The sequence below is a fragment of the Sminthopsis crassicaudata genome, chromosome X (genome assembly GCF_048593235.1).
Source record: "Sminthopsis crassicaudata isolate SCR6 chromosome X, ASM4859323v1, whole genome shotgun sequence".
In the NCBI taxonomy this organism is placed as follows: domain Eukaryota; kingdom Metazoa; phylum Chordata; class Mammalia; order Dasyuromorphia; family Dasyuridae; genus Sminthopsis; species Sminthopsis crassicaudata.
In genome coordinates this window covers 67,202,697-67,209,591 of record NC_133623.1, presented here as the reverse complement: position 1 = coordinate 67,209,591, position 6,895 = coordinate 67,202,697, and positions in this window count along the sequence as shown.

Sequence of the window (6,895 nt, the reverse complement as noted above, 5' to 3'; positions counted from 1 at the left end):
TATGACGTGAGGATTCTTAGTACCTAGAATGTTATATTTCAAAGTTTGTTAGAAACATAGAATGTTAATGATGTGGGGATTCTTAGAACAGAGAATGTTTCACAGTTACTTAGTAACATAGAATTTTAATGGCATGTGGATTCTTAGAACATAGAATGTTATTTTTCAAAGTTTCTTGGCAACTTGGAATGTTAATGGCTTGAGGATTCCTAGAACATAGAATGTTATATTTCAAAGTTTCATAGAAACTTGGAATGTTAATAATGTGGGGGTTCTTAGAACAGAGAATGTTTCACAGTTACTTAGTAACATAAAATTTTAATGGCATGTGGATTCTTAGAACATAGAATGTTATTTTTCAAAGTTTCCAAGCAACGTGGAATGTTAATGGGTTGATGATTCCTAGAACATAGAATGTTATATTTCAAAGTTTCTTAGAAACAGAGAATGTTATTGATGTGGGGGTTCTTATAGCAGAGAATGTTTCACAGTTACTTAGTAACATAGAATTTTAATGGCGGGTGGATTTTTAGAACATAGAATGTTTTTTTTCATAATGCCATAGCAACGTGGAACGTTAATGACTTGGGGATTCCTAGTACCTAGAATGTTATATTTCAAAGTTTCTTAGAAACATAGAATGTTAATGATGTGGGGATTCTTAGAACAGAGAATGTTTCAGTTACTTAGTAACATAGAATTTTAATGGCATGTGGATTCTTAGAACATAGAATGTTATTTTTCAAAGTTTCCTAGCAACGTGGAATGTTAATAGGTTGAGGATTCCTAGAACATAGAATGTTATATTTCAAAGTTTCTTAGAAAGTTAGAATGTTAATTATGTGGGGATTCTTAGGACAGAGAATGTTTCACAGTTACTTAGTAACATAGAATTTTAATGGCGGGTGGATTCTTAGAACATAGAATGTTTTTTTTCATAATGGCATAGCAACGTGGAACATTAATGACTTGCAAATTCCTAGTACCTAGAATGTTATATTTCAAAGTTTCTTATAAACTTAGAATGTTAATGATGTGGGGATTCTTAGAACAGAGAATGTTTCACAGTTACTTAGTAACATAGAATTTTAATGGCGTTTGGATTCGTAGAACATAGAATGTTATTTTTCAAAGTTTCCTACCAACGTGGAATGTTAATGGGTTGAGGTTTCCTAGAACATAGAATGTTATATTTCAAAGTTTCTTAGAAACATAGAATGTTATTGATATGGGGATTCTTAGAACAGAGAATGTTTCACAGTTACTTAGTAACATAAAATTTTAATGGCGTTTGGATTCGTAGAACATAGAATGTTATATTTCAAAGTTTCATAGAAACTTGGAATGTTAATAATGTGGGGGTTCTTAGAACAGAGAATGTTTCACAGTTACTTAGTAACATAGAATTTTAATGGCTTGTGGATTCTTAGAACATAGAATGTTTTTTTTCATAATGCCATAGCAACGTAGAACGTTAAATACGTGAGGATTCCTACTACCTAGAATGTTATATTTCAAAGTTTCTTAGAAACTTAGAATGTTAATGATGTGGGGGTTCTTAGAACAGAGAATGTTTCACAGTTACTTAGTAACATAGAATTTTAATGGCATGTGGATTCTTAGAACATAGAATGTTATTTTTCAAAGTTCCTTGGCAACTTGGAATGTTAATGGGTTGAGGATTTCTAGAACATAGAATTTTATATTTCAAAATTTCATAGAAACTTGGAATGTTAATAATGTGGGGATTCTTAGAACAGAGAATGTTTCACAGTAACTTAGTAACATAGAATTTTAATGGCGGGTGGATTCTTAGAACATAGAATGTTATTTTTCAAAGTTTCCTAGCAACGTGGAATGTTAATGGGTTGAGGATTCCTTGAACATAGATTGTTATATTTCAAAATTTCTTAGAAACATAGAATGTTAATAATGTGAGGATTCTTAGAACAGAGAATGTTTCACAGTTACTTAGTAACATAGAATTTTAATGGCGGGTGGATTCTTAGAACATAGAATGTTATTTTTCAAAGTTTCCTAGCAACGTGGAATGTTAATGGGTTGAAGATTCCTAGAACATAGAATGTTATATTTCAAAGTTTCTTATAAACTTAGAATGTTAATGATGTGGGGATTCTTAGAACAGAGTATGTTTCACAGTTACTTAGTAACATAGAATTTTAATGGCATGTGGATTCTTAGAACATAGAATGTTATTTTTCAAAGTTCCTTGGCAACTTGGAATGTTAATGGCTTGAGGATTACTAGTACCTAGAATGTTATATTTCAAAGTTTCATAGAAACATGGAATGTTAATAACGTGGGGATTCTTAGAACAGAGAATGTTTCACAGTTACTTAGTAACATAGAATTTTAATGGCGGGTGGATTCTTAGAACATAGAATGTTATTTTTCAAAGTTTCCTAGCAAAGTGGAATGTTAATGTGTTGAGGATTCCTAGAACATACAATCTTATATTTCAAAGTTTCTTAGAAACTTCGAATGTTAATGATGTGGGGATTCTTAGAACAGAGAATGTTTCACAGTTACTTAGTAACATAGAATTTTACTGGCTTGTGGATTATTAGAACATAGAATGTTATTTTTCAAAGTTTCCTAGCAATGTGGAATGTTAATTGGTTGAGGATTCCTAGAACATAGAATGTTATATGTCAAAGTTTCTTAGAAAAATAGAATGTTAATGATGTGGGGATTCTTAGAACAGAGAATGTTTCACAGTTACTTAGTAACATAAAATTTTAATGGCGGGTGGATTCTTAGAACATAGAATATTATTTTTCAAAGTTTCCTAGCAACGTGGAATGTTAATGGCTTCAGGATTCCTAGAAAATAGAATGTTATATTTCAAAGTTTCTTAGAAACATAGAATGTTAATGATGTCGGGATTCTTAGAACAGAGAATGTTTCACAGTTACTTAGTAACATAGAATTTTAATGGCATGTGGATTCTTAGAAAATAGAATGTTATTTTTCAAAGTTCCTTGGCAACTCAGAATGTTAATTGCTTGAGGATTCCGAGTACCTAGAATGTTATATTTCAAAGTTTCTTAGAAACTTAGAATGTTAATGTTGTGGGGATTCTTAGAACAGAGAATGTTTCACAGTTACTTAGTAACATAGAATTTTAATGGCATGTGGACTCTTAGAACCTAGAATGTTATTTTTCAAAGTTTCCTAGCAACGTGGAATGTTAATGGTTTGAGGATACCTAGAACATAGAATGTTATTTTTCAAAGTTTCCTAGCAACGTGGAATGTTAATGGGTTGAGGATTCCTAGAACATAGAATGTTATATTTCAAAGTTTCTTAGAAACTTAGATTGTTAATGATGTGGGGATTCTTAGAACAGAGAATGTTTCACAGTTACTTAGTAACATAGAATTTTAGTGGCGGGTGGATTCTTAGAACATAGAATGTTATTTTTCAAAGTTTCCTAGCAATGTAGAATGTTAATGGGTTGAGCATTCCTAGAACATAGAATGTTATATTTCAAAGTTTCTTAGAAACTTCGAATGTTAATGATGTGGGGATTCTTAGAACAGAGAATGTTTCACAGTTAGTTAGTAACACAGATTTTTAATGGCTTGTGAATTCTTAGAACAAAGAATGTTTTTTTTTCATAATGGCATAGCAACGTGGAACTTTAACAACTTGAGGATTCCTGGTAGCTAGAATGTTATATTTCAAAGTTTCTTAGAAACTTAGAATGTTAATGTTGTGGGGATTCTTAGAACAGAGAATGTTTCACAGTTACTTAGTTACATAGAATTTTAATGTCTTGTGGATTTTTAGAACATAGAATGTTTTTTGTCATTCTGCCATAGTAACATGGAACGTTAATTACTTGAGGATTCCTAGTACCTAGAATGTTATATTTCAAAGTTTCTTGGAAACTTAGAATGTTAATGATGTGGGTATTCTTAGAACAGAGTATGTTTCACAGTTACTTAGTAACATAGAATTTTAATGGCATGTGGATTCTTAGAACATAGAATGTTATTTTTCAAAGTTTTCTAGCAACGTGGAATGTTAATGGGTTGAGGATTCCTAGAACATAGAATGTTATATTTCAGAGTTTCTTAGAAACTTAGAATGTTAGTGATGTGGGCATTCTTAGAACAGAGAATGTTTCACAGTTACTTAGTAACATAGAATTTTAATGGTATGTGGATTCTTAGAACCTAGAATGTTATTTTTCAAAGTTTCCTAACAACGTGGAATGTTAATGGGTTGAGGATACCTAGAACATAGAATGTTATTTTTCATTGTTTCCTTGCAACGTGGAATGTTAATGGGTTGAGGATTCCTAGAACATAGAATGTTATATTTCAAAGTTTCTTAGAAACTTAGAATGTTAATGATGTGGCGATTCTTAGAACACAGAATGTTTCACAGTTACTTAGTAACATAGAATTTTAATGGCTTGTTAATTCTTAGAACAAAGAATGTTTTTTTTCATAATGCCATAGCAACGTGGAACGTTAATGACTTGAGGATTCCTAGTACCTAGAATGTTATATTTCAAAGTTTCTTAGAAACTTAGAATGTTAATGATGTGGGGATTCTTAGAACAGAGAATGTTTCACAGTTACTTAGTAACATAGAATTTTAATGGCATGTGGACTCTTAGAACCTAGAATGTTATTTTTCAAAGTTTCCTAGCAACGTGGAATGTTAATGGGTTGAGGATACCTAGAACATAGAATGTTATTTTTCAAAGTTTCCTAGCAACGTGGAATGTTAATGGGTTGAGGATTCCTAGAACATAGAATGTTATATTTCAAAGTTTCTTAGAAACTTAGATTGTTAATGATGTGGGGATTCTTAGAACAGAGAATGTTTCACAGTTACTTAGTAACATAGAATTTTAATGGCGGGTGGATTCTTAGAACCTAGAATGTTATTTTTCAAAGTTTCCTAGCAATGTAGAATGTTAATGGGTTGAGCATTCCTAGAACATAGAATGTTATATTTCAAAGTTTCTTAGAAACTTGGAATGTTAATGATGTGGGGATTCTTAGAACAGAGAATGTTTCACAGTTAGGTAGTAACAACAAATTTTAATGGCTTGTGAATTCTTAGAACAAAGAATGTTTTTTTTTCATAATGGCATAGCAACGTGGAACTTTAACAACTTGAGGATTCCTGGTAGCTAGAATGTTATATTTCAAAGTTTCTTAGAAACTTAGAATGTTAATGTTGTGGGGATTCTTAGAACAGAGAATGTTTCACAGTTACTTAGTTACATAGAATTTTAATGTCTTGTGGATTCTTAGAACATAGAATGTTTTTTGTCATACTGCCATAGTAACATGGAACGTTAATTACTTGAGGATTCCTAGTACCTAGAATGTTATATTTCAAAGTTTCTTGGAAACTTAGAATGTTAATGATGTGGAGATTCTTAGAACAGAGAATGTTTCACAGTGACTTAGTAACATAGAATTTTAATGGCATGTGGACTCTTAGAACCTAGAATGTTATTTTTCAAAGTTTCCTAGCAACGTGGAATGTTAATGGGTTGAGGATACCTAGAACATAGAATGTTATTTTTCAAAGTTTCCTAGCAACGTGGAATGTTAATGGGTTGAGGATTCCTAGAACATAGAATGTTATATTTCAAAGTTTCTTAGAAACTTAGATTGTTAATGATGTGGGGATTCCTAGAACAGAGAATGTTTCACAGTTACTTAGTAACATAGAATTTTAATGGCGGGTGGATTCTTAGAACATAGAATGTTATTTTTCAAAGTTTCCTAGCAATGTAGAATGTTAATGGGTTGAGCATTCCTAGAACATAGAATGTTATATTTCAAAGTTTCTTAGAAACTTCGAATGTTAATGATGTGGGGATTCTTAGAACAGAGAATGTTTCACAGTTAGTTAGTAACACAGAATTTTAATGGCTTGTGAATTCTTAGAACAAAGAATGTTTTTTTTTCATAATGACATAGCAACGTGGAACTTTAACAACTTGAGGATTGCTGGTAGCTAGAATGTTATATTTCAAAGTTTCTTAGAAACTTAGAATGTTAATGTTGTGGGTATTCTTAGAACAGAGAATGTTTCACAGTTACTTAGTTACATAGAATTTTAATGTCTTGTGGATTCTTAGAACATAGAATGTTTTTTGTCATACTGCCATAGTAACATGGAACGTTAATTACTTGAGGATTCCTAGTACCTAGAATGTTATATTTCAAAGTTTCTTGGAAACTTAGAATGTTAATGATGTGGGTATTCTTAGAACAGAGTATGTTTCACAGCTACTTAGTAACATAGAATTTTAATGGCATGTGGATTCTTAGAACATAGAATGTTATTTTTCAAAGTTTCTTGGCAACTTGGAATGTTAATGGCTTGAGGATTCCGAGTACTTAGAATGTTATATTTCAAAGTTTCTTAGAAACTTAGAATGTTAATGATGTGGGCATTCTTAGAACAGAGAATGTTTCACAGTTACTTAGTAACATAGAATATTAATGGCATGTGGATTCTTAGAACCTAGAATGTTATTTTTCAAAGTTTCCTAGCAACGTGGAATGTTAATGGGTTGAGGATACCTAGAACATAGAATGTTATTTTTCATTGTTTCCTAGCAACGTGGAATGTTAATGGGTTGAGGATTCCTAGAACATAGAATGTTATATTTCAAAGTTTCTTAGAAACTTAGAATGTTAATGATGTGGGGATTCTTAGAACACAGAATGTTTCACAGTTACTTAGTAACATAGAATTTTAATGGTTTGTTAATTCTTAGAACAAAGAATGTTTTTTTTCATAATGCCATAGCAACGTGGAACGTTAATGACTTGAGGATTCCTAGTACCTAGAATGTTATATTTCAAAGTTTCTTAGAAACGTAGAATGTTAA